Consider the following 26,445-nt stretch of genomic DNA (forward strand, 5'->3'; position numbering starts at 1 on the left):
CGGAAGCCCCCTTGGGAACACAGAACTCCACGGCACGTGGTTTGAAAGGCACTATCTCTGAGTGTGAATCCATGACCCACCACCCAAGCACCCATTTTAAGAAAAGAGAAACTGAGGCCAGAAGGGAAATGACTTTGACTTATCCAGTGTCACACAGCTAGTTGGGACAGAAGCAGGATGTCAACTCGAGCCTCCAGCTCCAATTCCATGCTCAGTCTCTCCCCTAAGAGCTCAAAATACCCATGACCCTGACCCCCACCCAGCACGGAACTCCAACCCACCCCCAGCTTCTGCTAATGGCCAGCAGGGCAGAGCATCATGGAGGATGACCTGCAGAAGGAGACAGCCTCTCCCCCATTGTGCCAGAGAAGGGACCCTGCCCTGCTGCCACCCTGGCTTCTCACTGGTAGTGCTCGTCCCACTCTGGCCTCCAACGCTGGTCCAAGAGGAGCAGGAAGGCCTGGGCTGTGTCCACATGCACCACCATCTCCATGTAGAAGGAGAGGAACTTGTGACCCTCCAGAGTGTACTGCATGGGCAGTGGAGTGGACTAATGGGGATGCTGGATGCTGGAGGCTGAGGCTGGAAGCTCAGGGTGACAGCTGACTTGCTGTGTGACTGTGAACATGCAGCTTAACCTCTCTGAGTCAGCTGCATCCCCATGAAGATGGAATAATGAGAGAATTCAGCACAAATGGGCAGTAAGCTGGCTTAGGATGCCAGTGACTAAGGCAACACACGGTGGTGATGTGGTAGATGGCATCATCCTAGTCCACCTGCTGCACTAGCTCCATGCTCCTGTTGGGAGGCCGGGATCTCAGCCTCCAGCTCCCGTGACTCCAGCTCCCGTGTAAGCCATGGGTCTGCCCAGGCCGTCCCACGCTACAGCACCCAAGAACAGTGTTTGGCACATGGTAAATTCCCAGACCCACTGTGTGACCCTGGACGAGCAGCTCTGCCTCTCCTGCTAAGCCCAGCAGAGCAGGAGACTCCTGTCTAGCTAGGGAGACTGGATGGTCACACAGGACACGGCAGCTGAGAGCACACCCAGTTTGGCACCTACACCAGGGTCATCCCAGAGGTGGGGAGCAAGCCAGCAAGGAAGGGTAATCTAAGGCTCAGTCCACACACCCCACACCCCACACCCTTGCTGAGTGACCTCACCCCGCTGCTGCTGTGTCCTCATCTGTGAAATGGGATCAGCAGTCACCCCACCTCATGGGGTCATCACAATGGTAAATGCTCAGTGAATGCCACAGAGGCACTTTCTTATTAACAACAGCTGTGATCCCTGCTGTGCTTTCACAGCAGTCAGACACACCTGGCTTTTACTCTTTTTATTCTTTTTTTTTTTTTTGAGATGGAGTCTCATTCTGTCACCCAGGCTACAGTGCAGTGGCACAATCTCAGCTCACTACAACCTCCACCTCCCGGTTCAAGCTATTCTCCTGCCTCAGCCTCCTGACTATAGGTGCACTGGAACTATAGGCATGAGCCACCACGCCCAGCTAATTTTTGTATTTTTAGTAGAGACAGTGTTTCACCATGTTGGCCAGGCTGGTCTCGAACTCCTTACATCAGGGGATCCACCCACCTTGGCCTCTCAAAGTGGCTTTACCTCTTGAGCAGCTGCATCTCCCCTCTGAACATTTCTTCATCTGCCAAATGGACATCAGCATCAATGGGAAGAAAACAGGATTTAAAATCAGCTGGACCCAGCCAGATTCAAATTCTGACTCTGCTGATGATGTCTGTGTGTCCATGGGCAAGCCACCTAACGCCTCCATCCCCAGAGCCCTTGCCTGTACAACAGGCCAGATGACCACTGTGTAATGAGACCAAATCAAAAGGATGTAAAGGGCCTGGCCCAGGGCCCAACACATAGGCAGCCTGAAGAAAAGTGGGTGCCCTGGGGTCAGTGGAGCATGAACAGCCCCAAACCCCCATTCTTCCAACCAGACAGCCCCTACTCACCTGTCCAGGTGGATCTTCTTTCTGGCACTGGCCTCTCGGTACCACCGCTCACCATCCTGGGGAGGAAGTCAGGATAGGCTGTGCCTTGAGAGGTGCAACCAGCTACCCCTACCCTCCATCCCACCTCCTGTCCATTCCCCAAGGCCCAAGATATGCAGCCCTAACTCAAAGTTCAGGTGTCACTGGGGCAGCTGGAGTCAAAACCTCCTGGTGGAGAAAGTGGGAAACTAAGCTGTAGCCCCAGCTCCCCTCAAACTGAGTGATCTGGGAACACCACCTTCCCTGGCCAGACCTCAGTTTCCTCCTCTGTAAAATGAAGATGCTTGGCCAGGCACGGTGGCTCACACCTGTAATCTCAGCACTCTGGGAGGCTGAGGTGGGCAGATCATGAGGTCAGGAGATTCAGACTATCCTGGGCAACATGGTAAAAACCTGTCTCTACTAAAAATACAAAAATTAGCTGGGTGTCATGGCGCATGGCTGTAATCCCAGCTACTAGGGAGGCTGAGGCAGGAGAATCACTTGAACCAGGGAATTGGAGGTTGCAGTGAGCTGAGATCATGCCACTGCACTCCAGCCTGGCAACAGAGAAAGACTCTGTCTCAAAAAAAACCCAGCATGGATCCTTACAGGGTACTCACAGTAGTAATGAGAGTCCACATTTATTGAGCACTTGCTACACAAAAGCCACTCTTCTCAAGGGCTTTTCATGCAGAATTGTACCAAATCCTAAAACAACCCTCCAAGGCTGAAGTTAGTGCCGTGTCCATTCTACAGAGGAGGAACATAAGACCGGTGAGGGCTTGCCCAAGGCCACAGGGCTGAGGCCAGGATCAGCACCCAAGGCCTGCCTCAAGCTCACCCTCTTTCCCACCACATCTCACATCCCCCAGTCCCAAGCACAATATGGAAAATGCTTGGGAAGCCACTGTGGCTGTAGCTCCCAGCTCCCAGTCCTGAAGCTCCACCCAACACCACAGCTCACTGGGAGGCCAGCAGGCAGGGCAGGGGACCTGCCCCAAGGGAGGGAGTGACCTCTCAAGGGCATAGGGAGCATTTTGTGAGAGAGGACCTTTGTCTCTCTTCCCATGCCCCATGGATTGCGTTCACCATCGTCCTGACCACTCCCAGGGTTCAGCCAGGCATGGAGTCAGCTGTACATCTATTACCCCACAGCCCTGAGGCAGGGACTGCAGATATGCCCATTTTACACATGGGGTCTGAGAGCTCGAGGCGGTACCACTTGAATGTGGTAGGTAGAGGCAAGGTCCTAACTCACATGCGACTCCAAAGCTAGTGCTCTCCCAACTCTGCAGGCTCGTGACAGCCCATTAATCCCAGACTCTGAGCCAGACCCAAACATATTCTGAGTTCTGTCAGACAGAACAAGCCCACCCTGCACAAGGGGCATCCTGGGGCTCACAGCCAGGACTGTCAGAGCTGGCTGTGCCCCAGCACTGGGTAAGTGCCTCTGTATGGGGCTGGCCTGTAGGGGACTGGCAGGCTCCACCACACCAGGGCAGAGAGGGAGGGTAGGAGAGCTGCTGGTGAAGCAGGGTGCTGGCTCCACTCACCCCAGGCTGGGGCCGAATCCAGGGCAGCAGCTGAGGCTGGTCAGTGTCTAGGACCATGAAAGTCATAAAGGCACTGTTAATGTGGCACCAGTGGGTCTCAGTCTCCTGGTGATAGACCTCCATGCATATGCCCACCTCCATGCTGAGGGGAGGAAGTGCAGCTTCCAACCTGGACGGAACTACACGAGGGCCATGCCTTCTCCCCAACACACACACTCACACACACATGCATGCACACACACACGCATCCACATACACACATACCCATGCATGCACATATACACACACACGTGCACACTCATGCATCCACACACATATACACGTGTGCTCGCACATATGTGCACACATGCATGCACACACATGCATCCACATACACACATACGCATGCATGCACATATACACACACACGAGCACACTCATGCATCCACACACATATACACGTGTGCTCGCACATATGTGCACACATGCATGCACACACACACTCCTGCGGTTCTTCCAGCAACCTGGATTGGAGTCCCAGTGATAGGACACCTGGGACCGCTTCCTCCACCAATGTTTACAGGGCACCTCCTGTGCGTTCAGCCCTGTGAGGACGCGGGAGTGAATAAACCTGTCCGGTCCACGCCTCGTGGGCTCACAGCTGGGGAAGGAGGCAGCCAGCAGGAAAGCAAAGGTATCAATATGCTGCCATAACCACGAAGGGTATGGAAGGACATAAACCAGGAAGTGGAGGTGGACGGCCTAATGAGAAAATATTCACTATGTGCGTGTTTACAAATGCTGAGGCAGCCTTGCCTCAAACAGCTCAGTTGCTGCTATTCATCTGTATCTTACCATCTTTATTTATTTATTCCTTTATTTAGTTTTTGAGACAGAGTCTCATTCTGTCCCCCAGGCTAGAGTGCAGTGTCTCTGAAATTCAGCTCTGATGTTCCCTCCTTGGAAGCCTCGTCTGGCTCCCAGTCCTACCAACCCCTGCGTTCAAGTGATTCTCCTGCCTCAGCCTCCCCAGTAGCTGGGATTACAGGTGTACACCATCACACCCAGCTGATTTTTTGTATTTTTAATAGGGACAGCATTTTGCCATTTTGGCCAGGCTAGTCTTGAACTCTGAGCCTCAAGTGATCTGCTTGCCTCAGCCTCCCAAAGTGCTGGGATTACAGGCGTGAGCCACCACGTCCAGCCACTTACCATCTTTATTCATTATAACATAGCAGCCACCCTTGCCAGACCCAGCCTGGAGCAACACATTCTGACCCACCCACTGCCACCCAAACCAGTAGCAGTTCTGCTTAGAGGCACAGAACTAAAGTCCCATTTACAGCTCAGAATACTGAGGTCTATGCGTGGCTGGAAAGGAGCCAAGTTTGAGGGGACAGAAGAAAGCAGGGCTTGGGGAAAATCCTTCCCCATTTTTCTTTCAACTTTTCCACCTTGGTACCTGCTGTTCCTACTATCTAGAAGCCCTCCCCTTATCCAAAGCTACTTGGCATTCAAGTCCCAGCTGAAGTACTCTTCCTCCAGGCAGCCTTCCCTGAGCATCAGGCCCTCACCCTCCTCTGAGATCTTACTGTACTCATAGCCAGGGCTGCCCAAAATAGCATTACTTATGCACTGCCTCCCACAGGTTAAAGTGGAGGAGGGGCCCTTTAAGCCAGGTTCTAAAGAAAAAGGAGGAATCCACCTGGCTAGGAAGGGCATTCCTGGCAGAGGGAACAGCAAAAGCAAAGTCATGGAGGTGTGAGAGTGTCAATTAGTGAAGGCCAGTTACTATAACTATAAAAAATACCCTGATATTTAAGGTAGAACAAGTCCCAAACAGGCACAGAGGTTATAGGAGAGAAAACAATTCTCACCCCTTGGAAGAAGGGAACAGTCAGAGATGGCTTTATGGAGAAAGTGGGCAGGATATTAGCAGACAAGAAGAGTGACGGAAGCACCGCAGGAGGCTACACCACGAGCAAGGGCAGGGGCTAAGAAAGTGGAGGATGGCAACAAAGAACAGCCAATGGCTTGATGTACAGGGAACATAGGCACTGGAAGGAGTGCAGGTAGGGCCACATCAAGGGGAGGATCTAGTGCCAGGCCAAGAGACTTGGTGTTTCCCACGTAAAAGATGAGAGCGTTTTGAGTAGAAGAAGGAATGAAAATTCATTTCTCTGATTCGGAACAGCTGAAGCCTTGAATGCCAACCCCAAGCTGGGGCTTCTCCTCCAGAGTGAAATGGACAAGGAGAGGAGGAGAAAGGAGGGGAGGCAGAGGACGCATACTCTGCCCTCATCTGGCTGCAGTGGTGGCCACATTTTCCATCCAGACCATGATCTGGCCCTTAAAGGTGTTGCCCTGGTGATTGGCGTTGGGAGGTAGGACTAGTTCCATGCTCTCTACAGGGGTCTTCTTGGCTAACACCGTGTGGCTGTAGTCTCTGCTCTTCAGATCTGACCAGGGATGAGGTAAGGGAGGAAAGCAGGGAGGTTAGAAGGCCTCCAAGCGCAGCCCCTCCCCACAGGCAGCCCCAGGACCCCCACCACTCCACCCCACTCAGGTTTTTTTATTTACTTGGTACCAAGCACACATGAGGCAGTGGGTGGCCCTGGGTGAGGAATGGAGGGCACAGTGTGAAAGGGATGAGCTCATCCAGTGCAGTGGACACAGCACCAGCTCTGAGACAAAACAGGTGGTCTGAGCCTCAGCTCCACTCCAGACTGCCTGTATGGCCTTGGGCAAATAAAGTAATCCCTTTGATTCTCAGCTGTCTCATATCTACAGACAGATGTCAAATCCTACCTGACAAGACTGTTTGAAGATGAAATGTGATTATTGTCATAAAGTGCTTGACTCAAGGCCAGGCATGGTGGCTCACACCCAAAATCCCAGCACTTTGGGAGGCCAATGTGGGTAAGTCACTTGAGGCCAGGAGTTCGAGGCCAGCCTGGCCAACATGGTGACACCCCAGCTCTACTAAATATACACACAAATAAAAGATGGGCACGGTGGCTTAAGCCTGTAATCCCAGCACTTTGGGAGGCCGAGGTGGGTGGATCACGAAGTCAAGAGATCGAGACCATCCTGGTCAACATGGTGAAACCCCGTCTCTACTAAAAATACAAAAAATTAGCTGGGCATGGTGGTGCACACCTGTAATCCCAGCTACTCAGGAGGCTGAGGCAGAAGAATTGCCTGAACCCAGGAGGCGGAGGTTGCGGTGAGCCGAGATCGCACCATTGCACTCCAGCCTGGGTAACAAGAGTGAAACTTCGTCTCCAAAAAAAAAAAAAAAAAAAAAAAAAGCTGGGCATGGTGGTGAGTGCCTATAATTCCAGCTACTTGGGAGGCTGTGGGACAAGTATCACTTGAATCTGGGAGACGGAGGTTGTAGTGAGCTGAGGTCATGCCACTACACTCCAGCCTGGAAGACAGAGTGAGACTGTCTCAAAAGAAATCACAATCACAATGTGCTCCAGTAAATATACTCTCAGAGAGGGTGGTTCTCCCCCACCCTCTGCCCTGGTGATTCCCTCATCTTTGGCAGCAGCAGTGTTAGGATATTCTTAGTAGGAGAGGCCAGGCAGTGAATGGGGCCTTGGGCTTCAGGGCAGCAGAGGCTGGCATGCCCCACCAAACCCAAGGTGGTGCCATTTGTCTCCCATCTCCCATAGAGACTTCTTCAGGGAGGGTCCATCTAAGAGCTGGCCATGCCCTTAGCTTGGCTTGCAGGATCTGAAATGCCACAGGCAGGGTGGGGGCAGTCAGGAGGGGAAGTTGAGGGTGGCCTAAGCCAAAGTCTTGAGACAGAATGGGGAGGGTATTCACAGGGCAATGGGGCCTGTGCTTTAGCAGACGCTGCGGTGGGTCAAGAGACAGTACCAAGTCAAGCTGAGCCACTGCATCAAGTGCCAGGCAAAGGCACTTGAGCTGATTGTTAGGTGGAAGGGCTGTGAGGACAGAAGAGATGTAGGGGGCTACAAGGGGGTAGATGGAGCAAGGGGGCCTTGACAGCTGTAGAACAGCTGGGCCTCCCCAGCTCCAGCCTCCAAGCCCTGCATAACCAGGACACGCAGAACTCAGAACACGGCTTGCCGCTTCCACTGAGCTTGAGGGAACATGAGAGCTGAATGTTCTGTTCTCTCCCTACTCCTGGGAGACTGTCTCCTAAAATCTCCTCCTTTGGGTTTCAAGGAAGACTCATTCTGGAGATGAGTGAATGAGTCCAAGGTCTCCCCTCTGGGCCTTTGCTCAGGCTGTGCCCTCTGTCGGGAACATTTCCTTAGCTCCCACCGGTCAAAGTCCCACTCAGTCCAAAGGAGATCTTTCTATACTGGTATAGAACGACCCCCGAGATATACTTTTAATGGGAAAAGTGCAAGATGCAGACGGTATGTACTGAATGCCCCTTTTCAGGGGCTGAATAATACATGCTATACGTAGATATACAGGGAATACTTCTGGAAAGAAACCCTCAATGGGTGATAGTAGTTGCTTCTTGGGAGAAGACCTAGGTTCTAGGATGGAAACGAGTCTTGCTTTTTATTTTCTATCTTTTGGGGGGGTGGGAATATATATACATGTGTGTGTGTATGTGTATGCATATATACACACACATATACATAAGCATATATGTATATATGTTTTTTACACTTTTTTTTTGAGATGGAGTTTTACTCTGTCACCAGGCTGGAGTGCAATGGTACAATCTCGGCTCACTGCAACCTTTGCCTCCCAGGTTCAAGCAATTCTCCTGCTTCAGCCTCCTGAGTAGCTGGGATTACAGGCACGCACCACCGTGCCCAGCTAATTTTCACATTTTTTAGTAGAGATGGGGTTTCACCATGTTGGCCAGGATGGTCTTGATCTCTTGACCACCTTGGCCTCCCAAAGTGCTGAGATTACAGGCATAAGCCACCATGCCCCAGCCACATATGTTTTAAATATTCTTCTTTTTTTTTTTTTCAGACAGTCTTGCTCTGTCACCCAGGCTATAGTGCAGTGGCATGATCTCAGCTCACTGCAACCTCCATCTCCCAGGCTCAAACAACTCTCGTGCTTCAGCCTCCCACGTAGCTGGGACTACAGGCATGTGTCACCACGCCTGGCTAATTTTTGTCTTTGTAGAGACAGGGTTTCATCATGTTGGCCAGGCTGGTCTCGAACTCCTAACCTTGGATCTGTACACCTCAACCTCCCAAAGTGGTGGGATTACAGGCAAGAGCCACCGCACCAGACCAGGTTTTATATATGCTTCTTATAGATGAATACTGTGTGTGTGTGTGTGTGTGTGTGTGTGTGTATATATATACATATATATATATATATATATACACACATACATACATATACACTTTAAAAACTCCTACAGAGTCTTCAAGGCATTGCTCAATACTGTCTTCCCAAACATCTTGGCTGCTAGAGACTCAAATGCATTTGTGGACAACAAAGGGATTTCCACAGGACCTAACTGCAGCCTCATGGTTCCTGGGAGCTGGGAGGCCCAAACACTCTCTCCCTGTAGAAGACCTTGGGACCAAGAGAGCTGGATGGACCCAGGGACACCTGTGGGTGGAAGTCCCCAGAGCCTCCCTTCCTGCCTCTGCCCACTGGGGTCCCGGGGCAGAGGAGCCAGGCAGGACCCAGCTACCCTCCCATGCACGCTGGCAGCTGCTCAGTTTTCAATGGCACAGTTGGCCAGGAGGTCCTTGATGGTGTCCACACACACAAGGCGCATGCACCAGTTCTTGGCCGCCATGCTGTGCTCCATCTTCTCCTCCTCTGTCCTTGGCGTGATCTGCTTCAGCTTTACCTGTCGGCCAGGGGACAGGGTAGGAGACACTCACAGCAAGTCTCCTGAAGTAGCACAAGCGCCTGTCCCCAGCTCCATCCCATGCCCAAGGCTGGCACACAGCAGGCCTGGACCATGGCTCAGTTCCAAGGCTTGCTCCCTCTTTGCCCCATCTTCCTGCCTCCATGATGACTTGATACCACATATTCATCCTCCAGCTCCCACCCAAGTCCCTTCCTTGGGCAAAGACTCAGAGGATGGGGGTGTCACTGCAGGGCGAGCATAATGGTGAGACCAGAATAATCATTGCTGGAGAAGCACAGAAAGAGGTGGGGGGAAAAAGAGGGGAGGCAGCTGGAGGCTCTGAATGCAATGGGGAGTGGGCTTTCCTCTGGGAGCTATGGATTCCTGCTGTGTCCCTCCCCATCCCCTCTGCTAACCCCCAACCTTATCACCCTGATCCAGAGTTGCCATGGCAGGTGCTCAGGTCACAGAGCAGCATCGAGCAGCCAGGGAGACCTGCTCACCTTGGTGATCTCTTGGTGGGCCATGAAGGTGGCCAAGGCCTTGCACGCATTCCACTGCTTCTCAGAGCACGGGTCCTCTGAGGCCACCTGGATGGCCACCTAGAGAGGAACAGTGAGGGTGAAGGGACAAGGGGCGACATTGCACTCTCCAGTGAGAAGCCCCGCAGCTCCACCCAACAGCAAGTCCTGGCCCAGGCCTCCAGAGTTTCTGTGCCACCTACCATGCCTGGCAGGCCAGAGATCTGAGTTGGCTTTTGACCCAGCCCTTGGGTCCCCATAAAACCCTGGGCAAGTCACTTCCCTTCTCTGGGTCTCAGTTTCCTCATCTGCAAAGTGGGAGTGATCAGACCTACCCTGGCAGGGTTGTTCAGAGGATTAAAATGAGGCTGTGTCTACAACAGGGCTTCATGTAGGTAGAATGTTGGCTAAATGTAAAGGAAAGGCCAGGCTCAATGGTCTGTAGTCCTAAAACTTTGGGAAGCTGCAGCAGGAGAATCACTTGAGACCAAGAGTTCAGGACAAGCCAGGGCAACACAGTGAAACCCCTGTCTCGGAAAAAAAATAAAAACCCACAAAAATTAGCTGGGTGTGGTGGTGCATGCCTGTAGTCCCAGATACTCAGGAGACTGAGGCAGGATTATTGCTAAAGCCCAGGAGTGTGAGGTCACAGTGAGCTATGATGGCACCACTCTGCATGCCAGCTTGGGTGAAAGAGTGAGACCTTGTCTCAAAAAAAATTAATAAAAATAAAAAGTCAAGGCCAGGTGAGGTGGCTCACACTCCTAATCCCAGCACTTTGGGAGGCCGAGGCAGGTGGATCACAAAGTCAGGAGTTCAAGACCAGCCTGGCCAACACAGCAAAACCCCATCTCTACTAAAAATTCAAAAATTAGCTGGGCATGGTGGTGGGCACCTGTAATCCCAGTTACAGGGGAAGCTGAGGTAGGAGAATTGCTTGAACCCAGGAGACAGAGGTTGCAGTGAGCCGAGATGGTGCCTTTGCACTCCAACCTGTCCAATAGAGCTAGACTTGGTCTCAAAAAAAAAATCAAGAACAGGCACCTGAGCATTTATGGGGTGCCCAAAGGCATAGCCAGGACTGTGTCACCCAGCCACAGTGATCCCTCAGGAACCACTGGCCCAGCTGGTGAAGTTGCCTGGGCCTGAAGTCCACAGGTGGGAAATAGCATCCTCCCCCACAGCTCACAGAGCCCTGGGCATCACCAGCAGTCCTTCCATTAACTCAACAACCTGCAACATAGAAATCATGTTCCCTTTTGCAGATGAGAAAGGCTGTGGAAGGTTAGCCCAGGGGCCAGAACCCAGCACTCTCACTGTTTCAGCTCCACCTCCAAGATCAGGTGCTGATGCTGTCTTCCCTCCATTCCCAAATACACCTGGCTGCTGAGGCTGGATGTGAAGACTCAGAGGGCTGGAAGTCAAGTGCCACGCTGAAATCTATGTAGCTCGGTGACCTGGGGCAAGTCCCTTCCCCTCCCCTGGCCTGGAGTTTTTCATCTGTGTTATGGGATTTAGGAAAGGAAGATCCTTGGGATTCCCCTTGCCCTGCCAAACATAGCAGAACTCTGCTGCTCTATTTAGGGCCCCGTGAGTGTGAGTGGGCCTGGGCTGCAGGGAGAAGAACAGGGAGAGGAGGTAGAGGACTCACCCACACACCCCTGCCCAGGCAGTGCCCACCCCACACACCTCCATTCTGGAGTGGAAGGCCCAGTTCACCTTGGCCTTGATATTCACCACTTGTCCAACACTGGGGAGAGGAAAGTAGGAGGTGAGCCTTCCAGAGGGGCCAGAGGGAGGAACAGGGGCCTCAGATACTTGCAGAGCCTCTTTTGTGGGGAGCTGGCAGGAGAACAGAACATATTCATATCTGCGACGTCACCAAGTTCTCAAAGCCAGCCAGCAAGATAGCATCAGCATCCCATTTTACAGATGGGGGAACTGAGGCTGAGAGAAGTAGCACGATTATACTCATTTGCTCTCCTGTTCCCTGCTCCCCATTGTCCAGTTAATGCCTGTCCTTCTTTCTGCTCTTGGCTCAGTGGTCCCCTCCTCAGGGAAGCCGTCCCTGTCCTGCAGTGGTCCACCCACCAACAGAAGCCCTGCTGAGGCTCACCCTGCAGCACTGTCCTGGCAGACTGAGCCATGTCTCCCACAGTCCTTAAGCTCTACCGGGGTAGGGCCATGTGTTTTGCTCCTCATTGACTCTCCAAGGCCTAGCGCATGGCACAGGGTGGGTCTCTCATAAAGGGTCGCTGACTGAATCCCTGCATTCTACATGTATTGAATGCCTAGTGAGGGCAAGACTGTAAACAAAGGGCGGGAAGAGAAAAGCAAATGTATAAAGCATGCCTGTGAGGTGCCCAGCACTGTTGGAGCCCCAGGCCCACCCCATTAGAGCCTCAGAAGAAGCTTGGCATGTGGGTTTAGGAGAAACTGAGCATCAGAGAGGTTGTCATTTGCCCAAGGTCACCAAGCTAAAAAGTGGCACAGCCAGGCTTCTAGACTGACTCTGTTGATGGCACCAGCCCTTCTTCTCAGCTGCTGCCTGTCCATCTGGAATGATTCCCACATCTAAATGAATCCCCAAGGAAGCCACCTCCCCTGGGTTGTGCCTAGTGGTGGGGGCAGAGGGTGCTGACTGATGAACTGTGTGGAGCAGGGGCAGGAGACTAAAGGCTGGCCCCATTCAATTGCCACGTGACCTGCAGCAGGTCCTTTGACTTCTCTGGGCCTGGGTTTAAGAACATGGAGAGTGCCATGTTGACTTTATTCTCAAGTGACACAGTATTCTGGCCAAGCCTAGGAAAGGTGCATTCCAAGGGGCCTGCTGGTCAAGGGGCTGGGCTACCATGAACACAGTGGGCATAGCCACACAGGCCTAGGTTCTAGTCAAGCTCCACCTTGGCCATCACACTACAGAGCTGTGTGACTTTGGTTGAGTCACTTTGCCTCTCTGAGTCCATCTCCTCCTGTGTAAAGTACAGAGAATGCATGGCTACTGCCTGTGGTTCTGAGGGTCAAGTGAGAGAAAGTGGGGCTGAGCCAAGTGCCAGGCCTGGCCCACAGCAGGAGCTCAATAAATACCACGAGCTCACATCTGCCAGACATTTGCTGATTCATGTTCATTTTCTCAGCAATACTAATGGTCACAAGGGTTGGGGGTCATTTTTAGGAGATCCATGGTGACGTAGTGAGGGATGAAGCATCACAATGTCTGCAACTCACTATCAAATCCTTTAGCAGACAGAGAGAGAGAGGAAAAGAGAGAGAGAGGAAGAGGGAGAGAGAGAGGGAGAGGGAGAGATAGAGGGAGAGAGGGAGAGAGAGAGAGAGAGATAGAGAGACAGAGAGACAGACAGAGAGAGAGAGAGAGACAGAGAGAGAGAGAGGATATATGTATTAGGTCTGCAACCCTGGCACTTAGGGAGGCCAAGGCAGGCAGATCACTTGAGCTCAGATGTTTGAGACCAGCCTGGCCAACATAGTGAAATTATACTTAAAAATACCAAATAAAGAAAATAATATTAGCCAGGCATGGTGGCGCACTCTGGTAATTCCAGCTACTTAGGAGGCTGAGTCACAAGAATGGCTTGAACCCAGGAGGCAGAGGTTGCAGCGAGCCAGGAATGCACCACTGCACTCCAGCCTGGGTGATGGAGTGAGACTTTGTCTTTTAACAAGATAAAAAGAAAGAACATATATGTATTTCTTTAGCTATACGTAGATAAAGCAAATTCAGAAAAATGTTAATTATTGGGTCTTAGTGGTGGTGATCATTGCACTGTTCAACTTTTCTATATGTTTGAAAGTTTTTATGATCAAAAATTAGGACAAAAAATTTCTGTGGTCCCCTAAATAAAAATGGAAGTCTATTTTCTGTGGGGCTTGTGGAATTTGTGACTTTCTCCTTTCCCTTCACTCTCTGGCTTCCGCCAAAGCCAAGCAGACAGCCATCTGGGCTTCTAAGCTCCTCCTCCTTCCTGACTGCCTTCTGTCCCCACAGCCCAGGCCGAACCCGGATCTCTCCCCAGGGCCACTGTCCAGCCTCCTCAAGGGCTCCAGAGCTCCTGGACACCCCTGCAAGTGTTTTCTACAATGCAGAAAAGGAGCCCCCCCATAAACAAATCTGACCCCTCTCAAGCCCTTCCCTAGGCCAATTTAACCTCAGGAGACAGAGGAATGTGTTAATTGCACCACAGAAATTCAAAGAGCAAACCCGGATGACGAAGGCGTCTAAAGGGCAAATGGCCAGCTCTCCTCAATAAACACATTCTGAGGGAGAGAGACAGCGAGCTGGTGGAAGGTGGTGGAGGTATCTATAGAGGTTTTAAAAGAAGCAACCAGTTACAATATCTGCATCCTGACGTGAGTAACCCAATAACTGCAGGCTGGGTATGGCAGTTCATGCCTGTTATCTTAGAGCTTTAGAAGGCTGAGGTGGGAGGATTGCTTGAAGCTAGGAATTTAGACCAGCCTGGTCAACATAGTGAGACCTCATCTCTACGAAAAAAAAATTAAATTAGTCAGGTATGGTGGTGCACGCCTATAGTCCCAGCTGCTAGGGAGGCTGAGGTGGAGGGATGGCTTGAGCCCAGAAGTTCAGGGCTAAAGTGAGATATGATGCTGCCATGGCACCCCAGCCTGGGCAACAGAGCAAGACCCCATCTTGAAAACATAAGTAACTGCAAAGCAAACAAAATAAAAACAAATTCATGAGAAAGTCTGGGCATTTGAATACTGACTAGGTAGTGAGGTTAGTAAAAATTATTGTTAATTTTTTAGATGTGGTAATGATGTTAAGTATGTGTTTAAAGAGTCCTTCTCTAGCAAAAAAAAAAAAAAATAAAGGGCCAAATGCAGTGTCTCACAGCTGTAATCCCATCACTTTGGCAGGCCAAGGTGAGCAGATCACCTGAGGTCAGAAGTTCAAGACCAGCCTGATCAATATGGTGAAACCCTGTCTCTACTGAAATTACAAAAATTAGCCCAGCTTGGTGGTAGGAACCTGTAATCCCAGCTATTAGGGAGGCTGAGGCAGGAGAATTGCTTGAACCTGGGAGGCAGAGGTTGCAGTGATCCAACACTGTACCACTGCACTCCTGCCTGAATGACAGAGCAAGAATCCATCTCAAAAAATAAATTAATATACTAATGGATTAATTAAAAGTTCTTAGCCCTCAGACATACATTTGGAAATATTTTACAGCGGCAAAAGCAGAACCAAACAAAATAACTTCATCTTTTCTCAGGTACATCCAGGCCCTTCCTGGCCACCAACCATGCTCCAGGCCCCTCTCCAGCTTTTCCTCCTTCCCAGCATCCTCTCTGGCTTTCCCTTCCACCCACAGCCTCCTCTGCCCAGATTCACGTTCACTCTGCTGGGCCCTGCAGCAGGTCCAGCCATCCTGCATGTATGCCTAGCCCTCTCTATTTCTTGCTCCCCTAAGTAAAAGAACTTGTGTTGGCTGCAGGGACCTGAAACTGGCCCAGACACAGCTCCACTGGCTTCAAAGTGCCATGAACTACAGAGCTGACAGTACTGGAGTCAGCTCAAATGCCTCTTCCAGGAAGGCCCCATCGACTACCCTCAGTGCCATAACACCTAACCCCCAGACCTATAGGAGATATAGCCCATTGGTTAAGAGCAAGGGCTCTGGGGCCAGATTGCCTGCTTGATGGTATATCCTGGGTCCTCCATTAGCTGAACTACCTTCGATAAGTTACTCCAATTCTCTGTGCCTCAGTTTCCTCCTCTGTACAGTGAGGATACTAATAGCTATGGCCACACAGTGCTGTTTTGAGGATCAAATAAGTTAATGTATTTAAAAAGGCATCAAAATATAATGTATCACTATTGGTGCACTAATGGCGACAAGGCACCCTACAAATGTTTAAGATGTTAATCATAGGGCAACTGGGTGTGGGGTATATGGGAACTCTCTGTACTGTCTTTAATAAATGAAAGCTCCTCAAATTTCTATAGCTAAGATTACAAGCACTCACCACCATAACTGGCTAATTTTTGTGTTTTTCAAGAGATGTGGTTTTGCCATGTTGGCCAGCCTGGTCTCCAATTCCTGACCTCAGGCGATTCACCTGCCTTGGCCTCCCAAGTGCTAGGATTACAGAGGTAAGTCACCCTGCCTGACTGTAGTGGGATATTTCCTGCAACCTCTGATGAACAGAATATTACCATTCTTGGCGTTATTTTTATTTTCCTCACACTATTTTTCTTTGGACTGAATTACAATAACAGAAGTAAACATCAAATTATAAAAGTTAAAGAGCAATGCCTGGCTCAGTGGCTCCTGCCTGTAATCCCAGCACTTTGGGAGGCCAAGGTGAGTGGATCACGAGGTCAGGAGATCGAGGCCATCCTGGGAAACGTGATAAAATTTTTTCTCTACTAAAAGTATAAAAATTAGCTGAGCATGGTGTTGGGCACATGTAGTCCCAGCTACTCAGGAGGCTTAGGCAGGAGGATCACTTGATCCTGGGACACGGAGGTTGCAGTGAGCTGAGATTGTGCCACCTCACTTCAGCCTGGTGACAGACCGAGACTCCATCTGAAAAATAAAAAGTCAATTCCAGGGAAGGCCAGCCCAGACCAGGCCAGGCCAGGCGATTCCAGGGAAGAAATGCCAGGCCAGGCTATTCCAGGCAAAAAAAGGCCAGGCCAGGTCAGGCTATTCCAGAGAAGGGAAGGCCAGGCCAGGCAATTCCAGGGAAAGGAAGGCCAGGCCAGGCCAGGCTATTCCAGAGAAGGGAAGGCCAGGCCAGGCAATTCCAGGGATGAGGAGGCCAGGCCAGGACAGGACAGGCCAGGCAAGTTCAGGGAAGGGAAGACTAGGCCAGACCAGGCCAGGCCAGGGAATTCCAGGGAAGGGAAGTTGTGGGTGAAGATGGAAACTGCAGATTAAAGAGAATCATGACACATTTATCTTTTTCATAATTTTAATGAATGTTGAATGAAAAGGTATCACTTGCACATAGGCATTTATCTGAAGTTCAGAAATTCTCCCACCTTACTTTAGTTTCTGCAGCTTCTGTTGTATTGGGCAAATGAAACATATATATTTAAACTAAACACAAACAAAATATGTAGTTATTTTTTATCAATCGATCTATTCATCTAACTCCCTATTTGTACAAAAAGACTTTTGAATTAATTATCACCTTTTTTTGTGAGTCAGTCTCACTCTGTTACCCAGGCTGGAGTGGAATGGTACCATCTCGGCTCACTGCAACCACTGCCTCCCGGGCTCAGGTGGTTTTTGTCCCTCAGCCTCTCGAGTAGTTGGGGTTACAGGCGCCCTCCACAATGCCTGGATAACTTTGGAATTTTTAGTAAAGAGAGTGTGTCACCATGTTGGCCAGGCGGGTCTCGAACTACCAACTTCAAGTGATCCACCGACCTTGGCCTCCCAAAATGCTGAGATTGCAGGCATGAGATATAGCACCCAGCCATATCATGTAATGTTGAGTTATTTTTTGGTAATTGAAAATTTTATTTGTTACCTCTCTGTCTCTGTCTCTCTCTCAACAGGGTCTCACTCTGTTTCCCAGGCTGAAACCTCAAACTCCTGGGTTCTAGTGATCCACTGCCTCACCCTCCTGAGTAGCTGGGACTGCAGGTGCTCATTACCATAACTGGTTGATAATTTTTTATAGAGACGGGATCTTGCTATGTTGCTCATGCTTGTCTTGAACTTTTGAGTTCAAGCGATCTGCCCACCTCAGCCTCCCAAATTGTTGGAATTACAGGCATGAGCCACATGCCCAGCCTCTTTTACTTTTCTATAGGACTTAGATTACTTTATAATAATTACAAATAATTTTTTAAAAAGCCATCATTATTCTAAGCCTTTCAAAATTAAGCAGTAATTAAGAATGAGCTACACAAAGTAGTATTTATTCAGCACAAATTATATACTAGGTATTTTGCATATAGTGGACCACCTAATTGACATATCAAGGCAGGAATTATGATCTTGATTTTCTGGGAGAGAAAATTGACACAATTATTTCATAACACTAGAGTTACACAGTTACACAGCTGCTGCCAAAACAAGTGCCCATCCCAACAGCCTCCACCATCTGCTTTTATCAAATTCAACCCCCTACTTCTGCCTCCATATCTGTGTACAAGAATGTATGCATGCATGCACACGTGCACGTGTGTGCACGTGCACACACACACACACACACACACACACACACACTCCTGCAGTATTTCATCTGCCTAGGCCAGGAAATTGTCATGACAAACCAAATGCAATAACTATTTCCTTACAAACGCTGTTATTCAATATCGCCAGGATTTGGGAAATAGTTTGATTCCACACTGATGAGGGTCACAATGAGGTTTCAAGAGAAGTAATTACAAAGCATCCTAATGAATGCAAAAGGCTATGAAGTTCAGATACATCAAGCCCTTTGAGATGCTCCACTGGAAGGTCGTTGAGCTGCCAAGTACTATTGACTCAGGGTCGTCTTGGTCCATGGTCATTAATAATGATACTTTGCACTTCTTTCCTATTTGTGCTAAGGCTCGTTTCAAAAGCTGGAAGCAGCTTATCGATTTCTGGGTATGCAAATATCTCTTTCACAATGTTTATGGGGGGTGTGTGTGCATGCTACGAAAAGGTATACACACAAATATTCACATATAAATATATACACACATATCTACATGTGTTTATACTACACTAAAAGGTAAATCCTTAATGATCCATAAAGAGAAAATGGCAGAGCAGGTGTAGTGCCTGACACTTGTAATCCCAGCACAGTGGGAGGTTGAGTGGGGAGGATCAGTTGAGCCCAAGAGTTTGAAACTGGGTGAGACCCTGTGTCTACACAAATATAAGAATTAGATGGGCATGGCAGCTCTCCCACCTACTCAGAAGGCCAAGGTGGGAGGATCGCTTAAGCCAGGAAGGCAGGAGTTGCAGTGAGCCGAGATCACACCACTGCACTTCAGCCTGAATGACAAAGCAGTAACTTGTCTCAAAAGAGAAAGAAAAAAATTGATATTTCAGAAAACTTTAAAATATCTATATATTCACAAAAGTATATAACCATAGTATATTAATCAAAAAGTAAATTATTAGTTGTACATGGCAAGCAAAGGACAGGCCATGGATGATGGTTCATGTTTGTAATCTCAGCAGTTTGAGAGACCCAGGAAGGAGGATTATTGTTGTCCAAGAGTTTAAGACCAGCTTACCTGAAAAACTTGGTGAAACCCCATCTATATTAATAATACAATGTGATATGGCTGGCCTAGAGTTAGAACCTGTACACTGCCGTTTTATAAAAGACAAAACTGTTTCCATTCTCCTCACAATACCTGCTAACCTTGGCCTCTGTAAACTGCTAGTTTACTTTGCAGAATGCAAAGACGTAGAGCTGCATACCTTCTCTTATCTGTAACTGCCGGAATTGGTGGCCTTTGTTTACCGGTAATGACCAGAGGAAGCACCCCCAGATAATTCCATCCTGATGCAAAGTAACTAAAAAATCTGTGGACCCCACACCTGCCCAAATAATGTTAAACTAATGTTTATCTTGACTTCTGTAAACCACTTAAGTGGCAACTGGAATGACAAAAGTCGCCTGGCCCTTGGACTGTCCAGAGCCCCATCACCCTCCGCTCTGCCCACGAGGTGATTTACAGCCCCTGAAATGTCTGAAGACTTTAATCCCATCCCCACTCCTCACCTCCACTCCCAAGGTGGTTTTGCGGGTATAAAAAAATCTTGTCACCCGTCTTTCTCTGCCACGGGATGGACAGACGTGAGTCCTCTGTGGTCGCCGGCAATAAACCCTGCAATTTGGCATACATTTGTCTTGGTGTTGACTTTCTATGCTCGGCCCGATACAACAACAAAAATTAGCCGGTCTTGGTGGCACGCACCTATCATCCCAGCTACTCAGGAGGCTGAGGTAGGAGAATCACTTGAACCCAGGAGGCCAAGGCTGCAGTGAGCTGAGATCCTGCCACTGAACTCTAGACTGGGCAACTGAGACTACATCTCAAAAAAAAAAAAGACCAGCCTGAGCAAGAGAACCAACTTCTCAAACCAAACCAGAAACTAGTCAGAAATGGCAACGTCTGCCTGTAGTCCCAGCTACTGAAGATGATGACTGGGGAAAATCAGTGGAGGCCAAAAGGCCAAGGCTGCAGTGGAGACATGATCACATGATGACACCCAAGCCTGGGTGACAGAGCACGAGGATAAAAAAGTTAACAGGAAAAAATATAAAAAACAAGACCTGAAATAAGCAGCTACCATGTCCAGGGCAAAGACAGACTGACAAAGCAGAGGCTTAATCTGCTCTGAACCCCCAGAAGACAAGAAAAACAATGAGACATTAAATAAAACAGACCACACTGTAAAATGACACAGGCAGAATTTACTACAAATCGGTCAGAATTACACTTTCAAGATTAAAAGTAGACATAGGCATTTAGCCAAGGCACACTGCGAGAAACTAAACACGAGAGTCCAGGGAAGCTTTGGGATTCTAGATGCAGTTGAAAATCAAAGACATATAGAGCTGGATCGACAAGAGGCCATTATAACGCATGTGCACTGCAGAAAAAGCCACCATGAGAGGAGATGAGACTTGAGTGTCCATTAAGAGGCAGGAGAAGAGCCCGAAGAGGCCATCGTGAGGCAGGAACTGAGGTGAAAATGTCCACGGCAAAACAGGAGTTGCATCTTCAGAGGCAGACATGACTAAGCAGATGGTCTTGGAGACGCCAGTGTGTACGAAAGAAAGACCTGCCAAAAGGGTTGAAAAACAGCTATTAAATAAGCCTCAGGAGGCCCACATGAGATAACATCTAGGCTTTGATAGACAGCTTTGAGGAAAGCACTGTGTCTGTCCTGACCACCGGGAGGCCGAAGGAGGGCCTGAAAAGTCCATATGAGGAAGGCTGAGGTGTACAGAATTTACCAAGACGTGGGAAGAAGCTGGGCCTGTGATGCTTCTTGCAAGGAAAGACTGGGGCTTCCAGACACAGCAGGGAGGAAGAGCTGGGCCTAAAGAGGCTGACCTGAAGACATTTTGGGAATAAAGAGGATGCCAGAATGCCAGTGCTGGGCCTGGCAGGGCCACCGGGAGGCACCAGCTTGGTCTGATGGGGACACGGGGAGGCTGGGGGAGGGCCTGAAAATAAAGGCTGCCACAGAGGCAGGAACTAAGCCTGAGCAGTGGCCACGGTGATGCCACGAGCTGGGCCTGGAGGGTCCATTGAAAAGTGGAGGGCGGGCCCGGAGAGGAAGCTTCGGGCCTGGATAAGCTGCCAGGAGGAAGGAGCTGGCCTGGGAGAGTCCATGATAGGCGAGCTCAGCAGAGGAAGGCCGCTGCGAGGGAGTACCTGGGTCTAGACTCGAGGCCAGCGTGAGGATAAGCTGGGTCCGGAGACGTTTGTCACAGGCATGAGCTGGGCCTCAATGAATCAGTGTCAGTGAGGAACTGGGCCTGTGGACATAGCCGGGATGCAGGAAAGCAAGCAGGATCTTGGCCTGGGGAAGCCACCAGCAGGCAGCAACTGGGGCTGGGGAGGCTGCGGGAAGTCCAGAGCTGGCCTGGAGCAGCCAACATCAGGCGGTAGCGGGGTCTGTCAAGGCCACCAGGAGGCAGAATGGCAGCCTGGAAAGCCCCACTTGAGAACACTTTGGGCTGACAGATGAAAGGCCACAGAAAGCTGGCCAGGGGCCGAGCCAAAAAAAGCTGCCAGAAGGCAGGACGGGCCGGTAGACAGGGCCAGGAGGAGGATCTGGATCTGGGGAGTCCCCCAGAAAGGAGGCATACGCTGGACCTCCCGAAGAGGCTGACAGGAAGCAGAGGCTGGGCCCACGGGGCCTTTGGGAGGCAGAAGCTTGACTTGGAGGAACCCACCTGATGATGTTTTGCGCCCATGAGGAGGAGACGCCAGGAGGGCAGGAGCTGGGCCTGGAGAGGCTGAATTCAGGACCTAATACTGGGCATCCCATGGCCAGCAGGAGGAGGCAACAGGAGCCGGGCTGGCAGAAGCCGACTTGGGAATGTCTGGGGCCTGGAGATGCCCTGGGAGGACAGGAGCTGAGCTCAGAGAGGCCACTAATGAGGCATGAGCCGGGTGGGCCTGGAGAGCCTGAGTCGGTAGTCTGAGCTTTTGGGCCTACAAAGGCCATCGGGAGCTGTGCAGGAGCCAAGTCCACAGAGGTTGCTGCAAGAAAAATTCGCATGTTGGGCCTGTAGATGCTGCCGAGAGGAGGCGCTGGGCCCAGAGAGGCCGACCTGAAGATGTTCTGGACACGAAGAGGATGCCAGAAGGCCAACGCTGGGCTCGGCAGTTCCCCCTGGGAGGCACTGGCTTGGTCCCAGGGGACCATGAAGAGGCAGGGGTCTGGGCCCATGGAAACAGGCTGCCACAAAGGCAGAAGCGGAGTCTGAAGGGTCCTCTGCGAGGCGGAGGCTGGGCCCAAGGGCCTAGCACAGGCAGGAGCCCGGTGTGGGGAGGCTGGGCCCAGAGAGAAACCTTTAGGCCCTGACAGGCCGCCGGGGACAGGAGCTGGCCCTTGAGAGTCCATCACAAGTGAGCTGGGCTGAGAAAGGCCGGTGCGAGGGAGGACCTGTGCCCAGAGTAGAGGCCAGCGCCAGGCGATAGCTGGCTCCACAGGCGTCTTTCAGAGGCATGAATTGGGCCTCAATTGGCCAGTGTGAAGGAGGCGCTGGGCCTGTGGATGCAGTCGGAATGCAGGCAGGCAGCCAGGCAGGTAGGCAAGATCTTGGACTGCGGAAGCAGCCAGCAGGCAGCAGCTGGGGCCAAGGAGGCTGCGGGGAGTTCAAAGCATGGCCCTGGGGCCCAGTCCTGCTTTGTCCTCCCGCTGGCCTTGGGAGGCCCAAGCACTGGGTCATGAAGTCTGCCTCAACAGGTCACCCTCCTGCCCTCCTGGCAGCACCGTCCAACGTGGGTGCAATACGCCATCACGTGGTCCCCTCTAGAACCAGTTCCTGCGTCCCAGTGGCCCCCTGGGGCCCAGCTTCTGATTCCCATCAGGTGGCCTCTCCAGGAGGCCCATCCTCTGCCTCCCTACTGGCAGCCTCACCAGGCCTGGATCCTCATCCTGGCCACGTCTACAGGCCCATGTTTTGCCCCCGGCAGCCTGTTTTGGCTTGGCTCCAGTCCAGCTCCCAGCGGCCTTTTGTCTGTTGGTGTGAAGCTTCCTCAGGTGGGGCCTTCTAAGTGTCCCTTCTGTAGAGGCCACCGGGAGGCAAAAGGGAGGCCCGGAAGGCCTTACCTGAGAAAGCCTTGGGCCGACAGACAAAAGCCCGCCAGGAGCTGGCCAGGAGCCGAGCCAAAAACCGCTGCTGGGGACCAGGTTTGATAACTCACGCCTGTAATCCCGGCACTTTGGGAGGCAGAGGCGGGTTGATCACGAGCTCATGAGATCGAGACCATCCTGATCAACATGGTGAAACCCCGTCTCACCTAAAAATACAAAAAATTAGCTGGCCATGGTGGTGTGTGCCTGCAATGCCAGATACTCAGGAGGCTGAGGCAGGAGAACTGCCTGAACCCAGGAGGCGGAGGTTGTGGAGAGCTGAGATCGCGCCATTGCACTGAAGCCTGGGCAAGAAGAGCGAAACTCCATTTCAAAAAAAAAAAAAATTAGCTGGGCACGGTGGCGGGTGCCTGTAATCCCAGCTACTCAGGAGGCTGAGGCAGGAGAATTGCCTGAACCCAGGAGGCGGAGGTTGCGGTGAGCCGAGATTGCGCCATTCTACTCCAGCCGGGGTAACAAGAGCAAAATTCTGTCTCCAAAAAAAAAAAAAAAAAAAAATACAAAATATTAACTGGGCATTGTGGTGCATGCCTGTAATCCCAGCTACTCAGGAGGCTGAGGTAGGAGAATTGCCTGAACTCAAAAGGCGGAGGTTGAGGTGAGCTGAAAGCACACCATTGCACTCCCGCCTGGGTAACAAGAGAAAAACTCCGTCTCAAAAAAAAAAAAAAAAAGGCTGCCAGGGGCAAAATATGGGCCCGTAGACGTGGCCAGGAGGAGGATCCAGACCTGGAGAGGTCGCCAGTACAGAGGCAGAGGCTAGGTGTCCAGAAGAGGATGAAGGGAAGCAGGAGCTAAGCCTAGGGGGCCTTTGGGAGGCACGAGCTGGCCCTAGAATGGCCCACGTGATGACGTTTGCACCCATGTGGAGGAGACTCCAAGAGGACTGAAGCTGGGCCTGGAGAGGCTGAATTCAGAACCCAATGCTTGAACCTGCAGAGGCCAATAGGAGGTGTCCGGAGCTGAGCCTGGAGAAGCCAACTCTGGGACATCTGGGGCCTCTAGGCACCCTGGGTGGGCAGAAGGTGAGCCCGGAGAGGCCAGCATGAGGCATGAGCCGGGTAGTCCTGGAGAGCCTGAGTCGATGGTCTGAGCTTTTGGGCCTACAAAGGCTGTCGGGAGCTGGGCAGGAGCCGAGTCCACACAGGTTGCTGCGAGGCAAATTCAGAAGTTGGGCCTGTAGACGCTGCCGAGGAGGCGCTGGACCCCGAGAGGCCGACTGAAGATATTCTGGACACGAAGAGGATGCCAGAAGGCCAACACTGGGCCCGGCAGGGCCCACTGGGAGGCACTGGCTTGGTCCCAGGATACCACGGGAAGGTTGGGGTCTGGGCCTGTGGAAACAGGCTGCCACAAAGGCATAAGTGGGGTCTGAAAGGTCCTCTGAGAGGCGGAGGCTGGGCCCGAGGGCCTAGTGCAGGCAGGAGCCCGGTATGGGGTGGCTGGGCCCGGAGTGGAAGCTTTGGGCCCTGACAGGCCACCGGGGGACAGGAGCTGGCCTGCGAGTGTCCATCACAAGTGATCTGGGCTGAGAGAGGCCGGTGCGAGGGAGGACCTGCGCCCAGAGTAGAGGCCATCACCAGGCGATAGCTCGCTCCAGAGACGTCTTTCAGAGGCATGAATCGGGCCTCAACTGGCCAGTGTGAGGGAGGAGCTGGGCCTGTGGATGCAGCCAAGATGCAGGGAGGCAGGCAGGCAGGCAGGAAAGATGTTGGCCTGCGGAAGCAGCCAGCAGGCAGCAGCTGGGGCTGCGGGGGCAGCGGGGAGTCCAGAGCTCAGCCCTGAGGCCCAGTCCTGCTTTGTCCTCCCGCTGGCCTCGGGAGGCCCAAGCACTGGGTCATGAAGTCTGCCTCTGCAGATCCAGCTCCTGCCCTCCCGGCAGCACCCCCCAACGTGGGCGCAGTACATCATCACGTGGTCCCCTCCAGGGCCAGCTCCTGCATCCCAGTGGCCCCCTGGGGCCCAGCTCCTGATTCCCATCAGGTGGCCTCTCCAGGAGGCCCATCCTCTACCTCCCTACTGGTAGCCTCACCAGACCTGGATCCTCATACTGGCCACGTTTTCGGGCTCAATTTTGCCCCCGGCAGCCTCTTTCCGCTCAGCTCCTCGCCTGCTCATGGCAGGTTTTCATCTGTCGGCATGAAGCTTCTTCAGGTGGGGCTTTCGGGCGTCCCTTCTGCCTCCCGGTGTCCTCAATAGAAGGGACACCCAGAAGGCCCCACCTGAGAAACCTTTGGGTTGACAGACAAAAGGCCGCTGGGAGCTGGCCAGGAGCTGAGCCAAAAGATGCTGCTGGGGTCCAGGCGCAGTAACTCACGCCTGTAATCCTGGCACTTTGGGAGGCAGAGGCGGGTGGATCAGGAGATCAGGAGATCGAGACCATCCTGGTCAACATGGTGAAACCCCGTCTCACCTAAAAATAAAAAAAATTAGCTGGGCATGTTGGCGTGTGCCTTAATCCCAGGTACTCAGGAGGCTGAGGCAGAAGAATTGCCTGAACGCAGGAGGCGGAGGTTGCAGTGATCCAAGATGGCGACATTGCACTCCAGCCTGGGTAACAAAAGGGAAACTCCGTCTCAAAAAAAAAAAAAATTAGCCAAACACGGTGGCACCTGCTTGTAATCCCAGCTACTCAGGCAACTGAGGCAGGAGAATTGCCTGAACCCAGGAAACAGAGGCTGAGGTGAGCCGAGATTACACCATTGCACTCACGGCTGGGTAACAAGGGCAAAACTGCGTATCAAAAAAAAAAAAAAATAAGGCTGCCGGGGGCAAAGCTTGGCCCGTAGACATGGCCAGGAGGAGGATCCAGGCCTGGAGAGGCCACCAGTACAGAGGCAGAGGGTAGGCATCCAGAAGAGGCTGATGGGAGGCAGGAGGTAAGCCCAGGGGGCCTTTGGGAGGCACGAGCTGGCCCAAGAAGGGCCCACATGATGATGTTTTGCACCCATGGGGAGGAGACGCCAGAAGGACTGAAGCTGGGCCTCGAGAGGCTGAATTGAGAACCCAATGCTTGAACCTGCAGAGGCCAATAGGAGGAGTCTGGAGCCGGGCCTGGAGAAGCCAACTCTGGAACATCTGGGGCATATAGTCACCCTGGGTGGGCAGAAGGTGAGCCCGGAGAGGCCAGCGTGAGGCATGAGCCGGGTAGTGCTGGAGAGCCTGAGTCGATGGTCTGAGCATTCGGGCATACAAAGGCCGTCAGGAGCTGGGCAGGAGCCGAGTCCACAGAG

At 51.7% G+C, this 26,445-nt stretch overlaps 1 long non-coding RNA gene and 1 pseudogene across 50 annotated transcripts in view; both read right to left on the minus strand.

The window, feature by feature from the left end:
- LOC144576557 (acyl-coenzyme A thioesterase 11-like) overlaps window positions 1–12,631 on the minus strand; it is a 16,723-nt pseudogene extending 4,092 nt beyond the window's left edge.
- LOC144580570 (uncharacterized) overlaps window positions 1–26,445 on the minus strand; it is a 185,573-nt gene that overhangs the window by 111,401 nt on the left and 47,727 nt on the right. The window lies entirely within an intron of this gene.

This window comes from Callithrix jacchus, chromosome 20 (assembly GCF_049354715.1).
Source record: "Callithrix jacchus isolate 240 chromosome 20, calJac240_pri, whole genome shotgun sequence".
NCBI classification, from domain to species: Eukaryota; Metazoa; Chordata; class Mammalia; order Primates; family Cebidae; genus Callithrix; species Callithrix jacchus.